Consider the following 13,357-nt stretch of genomic DNA (forward strand, 5'->3'; position numbering starts at 1 on the left):
GCGGAGCAGAGGGGAAGTGGCCGCCCGAGGGAGCGGCGGCATAAGGCGTGAGGGATAGGACGCGACGGAGGGAGGGGAGGCGCGGTCGCGCAAGGGAGAGAGCGGCACGAGGGAGAGGGTGGTGCTGTGGCGAGGTGGAAGACGTGCGCAAGAGCCGGGGCGAGGGGTGGAGAACGTGCCGTGGAAAGTGATGTACCATAACCTGCGCATGTTTATTACTTAGCATCTTTCTTGGTTGCATGCAAGCAATCTATTACGTGCATGAGCCGACGAATACCCGTCTACACCTACGCCATGATGAGTGGGTCAAGTTGGATGTGGAGTTTTTTTTTGAGAGTCAAGCATAGCTTGTATATTACTGGTGCCCGGGCAGATCACCCAAAGCACAAACAGCCACGTTGGCTGGAACATCCGACTCCCACTCCAGAGAGTGGTGTACATCACATAAGCGCCCAAGTTTGGCAAGCGCATCAGCTACAGAGTTTATATGTCTCTTACAGAGTATTATTTCATGGTGTGAGAACCACAGCTTAAGTTGAAGCTTAGTATCTTCAATGATTGCAGAGTATGCCAAGGAGTCTACTTTCCCCAAATCTATGGCTTCCGCTAGCAATTGGCAGTCCGTTTCGAAGATCACCCGTAGCATACCCATATCCGCAGCAAAAGAGACGGCTTCGGCCATAGCATGAACCTCAGCCGCAAAGGCATCAACCACAAGTTCCTTCCTGCCAGCTCGTGCTCCCAGGATAGTACCCGCCGCATCTCTCGCCACCACACCCCATCCAGCATGTGACTCGCCTGGCATGTGCGACCCGTCGATGTTGAGCTTAATCTTGTCATTCGATGGGGGTATTCACACAGATTTGACTGGAGCATCCCCTGCTTGTGCATAGACCTGGTAATATTCCATAGCGCAGCTCCTCGTCCTCCGCGCCATGTCCGCGGACGACTCCGGCATCTCTCCTTCCCTCACCTTATTCCGGTTGCTCCACCACAGCCACCAGAAGGTAAGGATTAGGATGCGCTTTTTCTCATCTAGCCCCCAAAGAAAGTCCAACATCACATGCACAGACGTGATACGTTCCAGCTCCATTCTTTCCTTCTCTAGCGACAGGTCCCTCCAGACTTCCTTGGCTGCCTTGCATTTGACGAACAAGTGCGCCCCGTCCTCCTCCACTCTTACACATAATAGGCATGTTTTATCCTCAACTTGCACACCTCTTCTCACAAGGTTAGTTTGCAAGGCCAGAGACTCATGCTTTATGCGCCATGCAAACATCTGAATATTTCTCGGGCAGGGTAGCTTACAGAATCTCTTCCATGAATCATCATGACAGTTATCGAGATTCCCCGGTAGGCCCGTGCTACAGCCCGCATTGCCATCATGCTCGTTCTTCTCCAACTGAACATGCAATTTGTATGCGCTCCTGACTGTGTGGTTTCCCTTTGCTTCGAATTGCCAGGCAATAAAATCAACAACTCCTTCGCGAAGAGGGATTTGCATAATAGAAGCTGCATCAACTGGCCAAAAGGTATCCCGGACGAGTTGTTCATCCCAACTCCCCGTTATGGGACTAATGAGGTCAGAAACAAACTCAAGCAGGCTGGCCCCCCTTGGAGTTAAAACCTTTCGTGACCAAGGCCTAGGAAGCCACGGATCAGACCATATCCGCACCTGTGTGCCCTCCCCAATATGCCAAACGTGCCCCTCCTTAAAAAGATCCAGCCCATGAAGGAGACTTCTCCATGAATAAGAGATTCCATCTTTAGGCACGGCATCTAGAGCATGAGTGTTTGGAAAGTATCAGGCCTTGAGAATTTGAGCGCATAGGGACTCCGGGTTTTGGATCAAACGCCAGATCTGCCGAGAAAGCATAGCTAGGTTGAAGCTATGCATATCCCTGAACCCGAGTCCCCCTTGAGCTTTAGACCGTGTCAATTTTTACCAACTGATCCAGTGAAGCGTGTTTTCCTTCTCTTGTTGGCTCCACCAATACTTCCCCATAAGCGAACTTAATTCTTGGCAGAATGACTTTGTCAGATAGAAGCATGACATAGCGAAGGTTGGTATGGCCTGCGCAACTGCTTTCACTAGAGTCTCCTTCCCTACTTTCGCTATGAGCCACTCTTGCCATCCATAAACCTTCCCCGCCATTGAACCTTTGACATAAGCGGAGGCTTTCTTCTTTGATTTACCCACATGGACCGGGAGGCCAAGATACTTTTCATTCCAATTCTCGCTCTGGATGTGTATGGTCTGTTTCACCACTTCTCGTATCTCCGCTAGCGTGTTCGGACTGAACATTGTAGCTGACTTCTCTGTGTTGATGCATTGTCCCGAGCATTGCTCATACAGGTCAAGAACTCCTCGCAGTGCTGCCACTTCCTCGCTGCTCGCCTTAAGTAGTAACATGGAGTCGTCGGCATAAAGGAGGTGAGACACAGCCGGTGCATTGGAGCAAATTTTCACCCCACTTATGAGGCCCCTCCTTTGGGCATCATGAAGAAGTGCCGAGAGCCCCTCCGCATAAATAACAAAGAGATATGGCGAAATAGGGTCACCTTGTCTCAAACCACATGAAGGGCTGAATTGTTGGGACAATGCACCATTCACTTTGATCGGATATTTAACCGAGGAAACGCACTTCATAATGAGATCCACCCAGCACTGTTTGAAACCCAATTTGCGCAACATAGCCTCCAAGAAACACCACTCAACTCGATCATAGGCCTTGCTCATATCCGCCTTAACTGCAGCAAAGCCCTCCTTCCCTTTCTTCCGCCCCAATAGAAAGTGTGAAAGCTCATACGCAATGAGAACGTTATCTGTAATCAGCCTACCCGGCACGAATGCACTTTGGTTGTCAGAAATTATCTCGGGTAGGATAATCTTCAAACGGTTGGCTATGACTTTAGAGACGAGTTTATAAATCACGTTGCACAAGTTGATCGGGCGGAGATCCTTGATTCTGGACGGGCTCTTCACCTTGGGGATTAACACGACTATTGTGTCATTCCAGCCCTCCGGGATAGGGCCGCCATTTAGCACTGTCAAGACCTCATCCACCACTCTATCCCCCATAATGTGCCAATGCTTTTTATATACTATGGATGGCATCCCATCCGGGCCCGGCGCCTTCAAGTCTCCAATATGATCGAGAGCGGCTTTCACCTCCTCCCGAGTGAACTCTGCATCCAGAACAGCATGCATGGGCGTGGTGATACGTGGCTCAACCTTGTTGATGAGTTCATGCAGTCGGTTTCCTGTACGAGAAGTGAAGAGATCCTGAAAGTAAGAGCAAATATAGTTAGTTAACTCCTCTCCCTCCTTCACCACCGACCCATCCTCCTTCTTCAGCTCCTTCACCCTATTCATCTTCCTTCTAGCCGAGGCAAATGCCATGAAATAACGAGTGTTCCTGTTCCCATCCTTCAGCCATGACACTCGGGAGCGTTGTTTTTCTTTCGTGTTCTTCTTCTCTTCAAGATCGTTTACCACACATCTCAATCTCGCCTCTTCTGCAACTTTCTCCTCCGACACCGGGCACCGCATGCATGTCTCCAAATCCTTACGAGCTTTCTTCAACCTCCCTTTGATTTCCCCCACGACATCTTTCTGCCAAGAGACCATCGAGCCCGCGGCATTTTTCATAGCAGAGCTAACCCCACCTTGACCTGCATACAACCCTGCCTCCCATGCTTCCCGTATTACTTCCGAACAACCTTCCTCCTGCAACCACCACGCTTCGAACCGGAAGGTTCTCCCTTCATTCCGAATCCCAGGTCCAGCACCTGACGTTTGAATGATGATTGGCCGATGATCTGAATGCCTTGGGTATCCGTTAATGACAGAGAAATCAGGGAACACCTCACACCATTGTGCATTCGCCGTAGCTCTATCCAACCTTTCACGAATATAAGTGTTGAGGTCCCTACTATGGTTCTGCCACGTGAACTTATCTCCAATGTAACCAATGTCCGTCAGCTCACATGAGTCAAGGGCCTCCCTAAAATCGTCCATACACCCCTGGGTTCTGTCCACTCCTCCTTCCTTCTCATCACACGTCAGTATCTCGTTGAAATCTCCTACACACAGCCATGGCCTTCCCTGTTGATGTTGTCACCCTCCTCCTTGCCCAAGCCACCACCCCTCTCCCACGGGAGGCTGAAATCAGCATTGTTGAGAACAACACAGTGCAGGCAGGGGGTGTGAGGAGGGCTGATGGGGGACGGGGGGTGCTGCGAAATTTGAGGGGCGAGCAACTGGATAGGAGGAGAAGGTCGCTGAAGAACAATTTGAGGGGGAGTAATTTTATCGCTGGAGGCCTCACCGTGAGGAACCACGGTAAGGGGATTCACAAAGGAGGAGGAAGGAAGCCACGACACGGCAACACAGTTTGGACGCGGCTCGACCGTCGCTTTCAAAAAAATGTAGCGAGGACCCAGTCAAAATTGGCAACCAATCCAAAATCTGACCCCTCAATGGACTCCTAGGGAGCTTAATGATATAGGAGATATATCTTCCTCCTTGCAAGCCATTAGTCTAGCAACCTCTGGGCACAGATTGTATTTATATGTTTGGTTCTCATAAATCTCTACTCCTAATGGATGAGTTAGTAGTCTCCGCCGGTCAATTTTCGTTCCACTAGAGACGGGTTTTTTTCGTCCTCGATCCTACCTCCCGCGTCCCCTCGGTTCCCACCTCCGCCCTGGAACCAGGAAATAAAAATCGGTATGCTCCCATTATGTCCAGTGCTAAACCCTCCGGTTCATCGAAAAAAACTCGCGCCTGAAAATAACCTAGGACGGTTAACCTACGAAGAATTAGCCAGACGTTTCCCGTGCGTTGCGAACGAGCGAGCGAAGCCTTTGCCCTCGAGCGACGCCACACCAGACCCTTCGCCCTCGCAGCCGCCGCCGATCCCCTCCCTCAAACGCCGCCGCCCTTCGCTGCCGCCCCCGCCACCTCCCGTCGCGGGCAGGCGGGAGGAGCCCTGCCCGGCCATGGCGACACCCGCCGGCGGCCTCCTCCTCCCCCTCACCTTCTCTCCCTCTCCCAAGGGAGGGAAGGGAATGGAAGGGATCTGATTGGAGCGGTCGATCTGCGCCCTTGCCGTCTCTTCTTTCCTTCACCGATTCCAGGAGGAGATCGAAGTGGAAGGTAGACGAGCAGGAGCGCCGCGTCCGCGACAGCGATGAGCGACGACCCAGGTAACGCTATCTCCCTGCCGATACCCCAACCCATCTTCTCCCCGTAGCCTGTACTCACGCGCCCCCAGGTTCTCCTCTCCCATGGCAGGGGTCGGCGAGTGGCAACAGATGCGGGACACCAACTGGTGGCGCAACGGACAGCGAGAGGCAGGACACCAACTGGGCGCGCCTCTCGCGGCCGACTTCCACGGCGGCGACATCGTTTACCTTGGCGCCTGATTCTTTCCGACTCAGCGATCCCCGCGGGCACCGATGGACGGCGACGGGCAGCACGTGCGGCCGCGGAGCCGCGCGCTCCTGACCGACGACGAGGATGACGGGGCGTACGCCAGCGACGTGTACAGCGGCAACCTCACCGCCACGGGCGGGTCTCGCGCTGGCCGGATCTTGGTGAGTTCCTTCCTTGTGCGGCTTGGTTTGTTCATGGGTGTGAGATTGAGAGCAATTCTTCTCCCCTTCTTTCTGAATCTGCGGTTTCTAAACGATTGTTTGCGACCAAATGCAGGGGCGGTAGCAGTACTTGGTGCCGCGCCGCCGTGGCGACTACGGCAGCGTCGGGGTCGTCGTCGTCCTCATCCGCACAGGGTAGCTGGACTGGGAGGTTTGCTGCTTCCGGTCAGCAGACGATGGCTATGACGCTATGCCCAGCACGAGTGCTAACGCCATCACGGCCGGCACCACTGGTGAGAGCCTCTTTGGGCGCATGTCTCTAACTGCACTTTTGTTATGCAAGAAATTTTAGTCTTGATCCATCACTCGAATTGTTCATCTCTATTTTGTGTGGATAGGTTACAAGAAATTTACCCTACAAAAATGTTGAAATAAATTGGTATGTTGCTAGATAGGCTAACTAGCTAGGAAGCTGCGAGCTAGATAGGTTAACTGAAATTGTTTGACTTTAAAGTGTTACAGATCAGCTGCCATCAGTCAGGTAAATAAGTTGAAAGGAAATCATGCTACTCTGATACCTGGATTCCTCTTTAATTTCGTGGTATGATCTTTTAGTACGTAGCAGACTAAAACCGAGTCTGAAAGTAGTGTCAAATTTGGTGTAGACTCCACGTTCAGCAGTGGCCATGCAAGGTATTTTTTGTTGGGTGTGCCATTGTGTTTTTTGGAGCAATAATCCTACAGCTATTGGGTAAGATTTACAGTCCGTGTAGACGAGCCGTATGTCTTATTGTTAGTATCTCTACTCCTAATGTCTTATTTGGTAGTCTCCATTCTATGGTTAATTTTCGTCCCACCTCCACTGGTTTATTTTCGTTCTCCATCCCACCTAACACATACACACGTCTGTGCTTGCTTGCTGATGTGTGTGTGTCGATGCGTCCCTCACGTGCTCTCCCGCCAGGCACCAGCAGCCGTTCGGTGTGCTCTCCGGGATGCTGCAGTCGAAGGGTCGAGCAGGAGCTATGGATGCCAGCAAACAAGCCTGTGCAGACGGCAATGCATGTGAGGGCTCGCATCCTCATCCCCATCCCAATCTCTGACTATAATACTATAGATTAGATTATATGACATGCATTAGTTGCTTACCTTTGTAGCTGGCATGCACATACACCATCGTTTTCTGATAATTAACCATATTATTTTGAGTGATCAAGATAAAAATTGTATCATACTAATCTATTATGGTTGTGATTTTGTTATTATCCCGAAACAAAATACTGTACTGTAAATAAATCACAATTAGAGATTCTATTTTTGAGAGGTGCTATATGTTTTCTTTTCACAAACAGTGCTCTCACTGGTTAGTTTTTATGCATTTTCCTTCCAGTCATCGTAATAAATGAACCAGTTTTTCATATCAAATTGTGAGATGAAAATTTTGTTTCTTTGTGACCTATTTTACATCAAACACCGCATGGAGTTTGAAGCCGATTTCAAATAAGTGGTGAATATGTCTTATTCTCATAGATACAATGAACAAGATATTATAGCCATTTGTTTTAGTGGAGAAGACCGTGTTGTACTATTTCCTTACTACTCCCCTTTTTAAATCTTTCCATATTTCCTTCGCAGCATAAGAACGTAATGGTATATTTCTTGCTCTGGAATTCTAACCACACAAATGTTTAGGTGCTTTTATATTCCTTTTACATTTTTTCAAATAGTATCTGAAGTATATGCTAATCTTCCGCAAAACAGTATAGTTCTTTAAAGAAACAATTCATGAAACAAGTTGTCCTGTGGTAGCACACATGCACCTTTTTATGTACTATGCATTTGCCATGTGATTTCTTTTGTGATGCTTATTTGCTCGTTTTTATAGTTTTATTTTATTTACCTTCTCTTACAGCAATCAAATTGGATGGAGAACATCACACAACAGGTAAACATTCTTGTATACTGATATTGAAAAATTACATCTTTGTTTGATTCAGATAGTTTTTAGCAAGAGGATGGATATACTGTGATGTTATTTCTGATTAATAATTTTTTGGCAAAAGTTTATGACAAGCCTTTCTCCAGGACATAAAGAAAATTGTGGCACTTTGGGTTTTCAAGACGCCGCCTCGCGTAGGACTACGGACATGGGATGCTCGGTCGAGTTTTTCTTAACTCGTCAGGATTCTCATGCTGCAAATTTAGTAACGGGGCAAATTTTTGGGTGTCCTGATGTGTTTGCGGATTGATGAAAATTTGGCGAGGGAGATCATAAACCATCGCTAGCTGCAGCACATCAATTGTTGAATTCGTTTGAAGGAGCTGTCAATTGTTGAATTCGCTTGAAGGAGGTGTGTTTGCTCTCTGTTCCCTTGAGTCAATCACCATGATTTTACATCAAGACGATGTTTCTTCTTCAAAAGGGGATGATGAACAACATGGGAACAAGGAGGAACTTTACCCGCCTGTTATAGACTAAGCACTAAAAGCATGCTTGCATTCACTTTAGCTTGTTCATTCTGTTATAGGGCAGTGCTTTCGTTATGCCTATGATGCTTTCAGTTTATTGAAAGATTTGTTCCAAGGATAAATTCTGATCTTTTGAAACTATGTTTTTTTAGTGATAACCTTTATAAGTTGGACTGTTTATGGGCGCTGGAAGTCTTGTAATAACCGTTGTTGTACATACGTTTATCATCATAAGAGAGATAATATATTCTTTTGATCCTCACAAATTTTTGCAGATGGAGCTCGTTTGGCTGAATTTGCTACTGACTTGCCACATTTTGAGGGCCTGCAATTGAAGAATACAACACTTGAGATAACAATTGAAGAATACTAGAGTAATAATAACTACTGCAAGAGTGATGTACTTTCTTTTTGTTGGAGATTTTCTGCATCTTTTATGGACGGTAACATTTGAGATAACAATTTGATGTGCTAACCATCAAGATCAACTTCGACATGTTTGGTCTCTAAAAGTTACTATTGACCATCATTGGTGCATCCTATAAGGTATAGTCAGTACTATGAGTAACTTACCAGACATTGACTGTAGAAGTTGCTATCCAACTCTTGTGAAATCTAACCATGTTATTCATTTACGATACCTATACGTATGTGGTACACAATCTGAAATAGTAGAAGGGGAAAATAAAGCATTAATGTGGAGTATGTTCCAATGGAAATCTTCAGGAACACCTTGAAGGTAAGCATCATATGATCCTTCACGTCCATTCAATCTATGTATGATAGGTGCAATCGTCTTTTCAAATTCTATGTTACTGAGTTCAGATGTATGCAGGTCTGAGTGCAATTTTTCTTTAGTTCTCTGTGAGCTTAAAAATGCAACTGATGTGGCCCATGCAACTGAAATTAAAAACATGGAGAAGAATCATAAAAGATCTCGCTGAAAATGCCCTCGTTCTGCACTTCGTGTGGACAGGCAGCACCCTTTACCTTCGAAGTCTCGAAAAATGGTCTGGGTGATGCGGGTGCCTCAATGCTTGATGCCATGTTCTGTAAGAGGCCAAGGTACTATATTTTGTCCCTGATGCATAACCTGCATTGATTTTTTGTAAACTGTCCTTTTAGAGGCAATGATGAAAATGATTTTTGTGCATGAAACAACAAACCAGTTCAGTCTTTTTTATGCAGAGATCAAATTGATTTTTGTGCATAAAATTCTTCTTTGTGATACAAGGTCTTCTAATCAGTTTCTGCGCTATGCTTGAGGTACCAGAAAAGCATATGGGCATCAATTCGACAGGGTTTTGCATTATGTTTCATGCATATGTGCGCATAGACTCGATTCTTGTAGGTCCTGAATTACGTGCAACTTTATGTTATGGGTTAGATGAGTCAAGATCGATGATTTGAACTTGTTATCATTCCAAGCAGCTCAGCTCACTGAAATCTGAAATCCAAATATGAGCTCAATGAATATTGATTGCCTCTAAAAGAAATGCTTAGGTTTTGATGTTTTTATTCAGTTTTATTTAGGGTTGAGTAGTTCAAATTTATTTTTTCAGGAATTTTTGTAGGGACCGTGTGTGTGGCACTTAATATTTGTCTTTGTGTCTTGTTTGTGCACTTAATATTGGTCTAATTTTTGTTGCATAGGTTGTATTTGGGTGTCCACGCGCTACAGGGAATTACTGTGCGGAGTAGTAAGAATTGATTTAAACGTAGAGCCTAGACTCGCACTCCATGAGCATCCATGGCCGGCGAGACAGGACCCTCGACCCTCGGCCTCTGTTGAGAAGGATCGTTCCACTGTGTCCGATTTGTAGTACAGAGCAATCTCATTCCTCTGAAGTTCCTATTGGGCAAAATGGGCAAGATGTGTTTGGTCAGTGGTGCTTTGTTTTTTAGGCTATGGCTATGATAACTTGATGACACCCCTTTGTAGTACAGAGCAATCTCATGCATTTGTCCTCCATCTTCAGGAACATTTATTAGTGTACAATGGCCAAGCAATTGTTTAAAAAAATAAGAAACCTGGAATTGAATTGCTAAAACATGGAATTATTCTGCTTATTTGTAGGTTAATGTATGACTATCACGTTCCCCACCAAGTGAAATGTGCTATTTCACCACAAACATTGACGAAGTTAAGTTCAGTGCAGGCAAAATGGATAAGTCTGTAACTGGAACTCTGGATAGTTGATCCTCTGAATGGCGAAAAATTTATCAAAGTTGCTGAGATTCAGGGGTCTGAAATTAAGGTATTGATGCTTTGGGGTTCTTATCTTTTCATTCCCATGTTACAATGCTATGAGTGTAATTTGTTCTTAGTATCTATCATCTTTTCCCAGCTCAAAAAACAATATATTTTTCGCCAGGACAGAGCTCAAAATACAAAGACTGACTTTTCCTTGTCTAAATTTTACTGATATTAGCGTGTGGTATTAGCTCTGATGTGTGTTCTAAAAAAATATGTAATATTTTCATGTTGCAGCCATTTGTGGATAGTTTATCTAAATGCCCAAAACCCACTTAGAGCTCCAGAGAGGTCTTGTTTTCTTGTACTATGGATTTAAGGTGATTCTCAAGAGGAACAAGTCGCCATGGACCGATGAGATCGAGAGACGGCTCCACGGTTGCGTGGAGTGGCGGCTGAGAGGAGAGGCAATAACAACTCGTTGTCCGTGACGGCCCGAGCGTTTGCGAGAGGGGATGGAGCGGGGGTTGCATCGTCACGGCCAGTTGCCAGAGTGGGTGGAGTGGTGGCCGCACGGACGCGCTCCTAGAGGTGCCGGTATGCACCCTGATTTTGAGCCTGGGAGGTTCCTTGCTCTGCCCTATCCTCAAGGGTGTTCATCTACTTTGGTATCGTGCTCTGGAGTCAGGACGATGCACTAATGCAGGTTTGATTCTTTACTTTTTCTTTTGTTTTATTTGTATACATATCCCTGAATTTTGTGAGCCGTGATTTAAATGTTGTCGTGTGTGCCATTGTCTCCTATATAATTATTCTATTGAAGCACCGCTGCAACCCAGTTTGTTTATCAAATTGATGCAAGAAACAAACTAATACATAGAGAGTATAAATTTATTGCATTAATCTGTATATCCCTGCACCTACCGATAGGTAGAGATGGATAAATTTTGTAGCTTTTTGATCCCGGTTTTTCCTATTGAAATTATGGATTTGGAAGCTAATCATGGAGTGTTTCGATTGCCTGCTTACGGAATCGCAATAAGCACAAGTCTGCAACCTTGAAGGAAAACCCGTTGCAACTGATGACATAATATTACGTTGCAACAAGAATGTATAGAGCTGCAGAGCTCTGTGGATCCTTCTCTTCACAAAAGGTGAGGTTTAAAGTTCATGTTTGTGCTTACTGAAAAAAAAAAGAGACGAGTTGCTTGATATATTGACAGGTATATAGTGTAACAAAAACACGCTTATAGTTCTAACATGAATTTGATTGACTTGGGAGTTGTGACATGCAAGTATTTTATGGTTGATAATTCTGTACTACTTGTTATATTGTATAAAAATAGTCTCTGGTTTCATCTTCTTTGATGACATATTTTCTATAACAATTGAAATGCATTATGCACCTGTTCTTTTTATTGTGGTTCCATATGTTTTTTCAAATTTATATATTCTCTATGAATAGTAACATAGATGCATGTTCTTAATCTATTTTAGATTTTTGTTCACCCGAAAATGCAGTATAGATCTGCCATTGACATTTTTTTGAAGCACTGGGTGAACATTTGCCGAGATGCTGATAGGAAAAGCCTTTTTGTTTCCTCATAAAATGTTGCCCATCAGTTATTAAACTTAATGGATGCATGTTGTGGGCTTGATGACCATGTACACCTTTTTTAGTTAGAACTGTGTCTGCTATGGATCTATCTTGCTTAATACTCCCTCCGTCCGGAAATACTTGTCGGAGGAATGAATGTATCTAGATGTATTTTAGTTTTAGATACATCCATTTTTATCTATTTCTCCGACAAGTAATTCTGGACGGAGGGAGTACAAAGAACTCTTCATGCTTAGGAAACAAGAGGTAATGTAAACAATAGATTCTCTTGTGAAATTGCGATTCAGGCGAGAAGCGGAGGCGTGTGCCTAGAGTAGCGGACCATGATGGATTGATGAGCTGATGTCACGTGACGTACTCACGCGGCGGTTGTTTAGGCTCCGGCGGCTGGAGCCATCATCGACCATGATGCCGCGCCAGGAGCACAAGGGCTAAGACGAGGACATGTTGGTGCCGATGAAATAAGGTTTATTGGGTCGTCCTCTTCCAGCAACATATTACACAATCTATTTAAGCCGATTGATTCTCTTTGGTACAAATGTCCCTCATTTAGTTGATGAAACTCTACCTTAATAAAATTAATTGAGTTGGGAACCATAACATATATACATCTATGACTGGTATCTATTTGGCTATATTAAACTGACAATTTATTCTTCTTACCGGAAGGATATGTCGTGAAGATGATTAATTCTACAAACTATACTGCTAATTCATCGGAAATGACTACCAACTTGTTTAATTCCGCATGTGCAGGTGCTGCCGGTTGATGGGGGCCTAACCATGAGTCTAACTGAAAGTGAACGGGAGCGATGTGCAGAAAAAAATCTTAGCACATAGGCTGAATTTGTATAGTACTTCGAATTTATTAGGCAGTACCCCCTCCATTTGTATATCACTTCCGAATACAAGTTCAGGTTATTAGGCAGTACTATTGAATTTAAGGATTGATACTTGAAGATTTTAAAAGGTTACTAAATTTTGTACCAAGTCTACTGTTATGTATGGGAAGAACATGCGCTAAAATATTGATAATGCAAATGAAAGTGATCGTTTGATTATTAAATCATGCCACTAATAAGATAATTTCTTGTCACTTATTTATTCACAAATTTCCATTGTTCAGGTTCGGACTTGATTTGTTGAGCTATTTTAATTTATGTATGAGAGAAATGAAATACTTTATGAGTTGTATGTCGAAACTTTGATCAGTTCGTTGTGGAATAATGTCGGTGATTTGGATTCTTAACTAATTTATGATAGGCTTCCCTTTTGGGGGCTCTCATTTGGTTTTATGTTCTTTTTTCTTACCAGATAGAAGATACTTAATGTTGGCATCCCAGAGTTTTACTTACTAGATATAAATAGAAACGAGACTTATTTATTGAGAATTTTATCTGTAGTGTGTCAGTGCCCTCATAATTCTCACATGAAACCTTGAAGAAAAGCATAATGAATGATATAAAAATGTTGGT

The 13,357-nt window shown here is 44.7% G+C and overlaps 2 long non-coding RNA genes across 4 annotated transcripts; both read left to right on the top strand.

Moving 5' to 3' along the window:
• The first annotated feature begins 4,798 nt into the window (after positions 1 to 4,798).
• Positions 4,799 to 7,568, top strand: LOC125525324. The gene is made up of 5 exons (XR_007291250.1): positions 4,799 to 5,211; positions 5,280 to 5,601; positions 5,717 to 5,894; positions 6,566 to 6,666; positions 7,514 to 7,568. It is a non-coding gene; the product is annotated as an uncharacterized LOC125525324 (long non-coding RNA).
• A 101-nt stretch (positions 7,569 to 7,669) lies between these two features.
• On the top strand, positions 7,670 to 12,948 carry LOC125525323. Of its 3 annotated transcripts, XR_007291248.1 has the most exons (7): positions 7,670 to 7,952; positions 8,346 to 8,809; positions 8,906 to 9,135; positions 10,230 to 10,328; positions 10,562 to 11,418; positions 12,170 to 12,348; positions 12,639 to 12,948. It is a non-coding gene; the product is annotated as an uncharacterized LOC125525323 (long non-coding RNA). The 3 variants fall into 3 exon arrangements; XR_007291247.1 differs by having other exon boundaries at positions 12,170 to 12,948; XR_007291249.1 differs by lacking the exon at positions 10,230 to 10,328 and having other exon boundaries at positions 7,672 to 7,952; positions 10,645 to 11,418; positions 12,170 to 12,948.
• Positions 12,949 to 13,357: the final 409 nt, after the last annotated feature.

This window comes from Triticum urartu, chromosome 7 (assembly GCF_003073215.2).
Source record: "Triticum urartu cultivar G1812 chromosome 7, Tu2.1, whole genome shotgun sequence".
Taxonomy (NCBI): domain Eukaryota; kingdom Viridiplantae; phylum Streptophyta; class Magnoliopsida; order Poales; family Poaceae; genus Triticum; species Triticum urartu.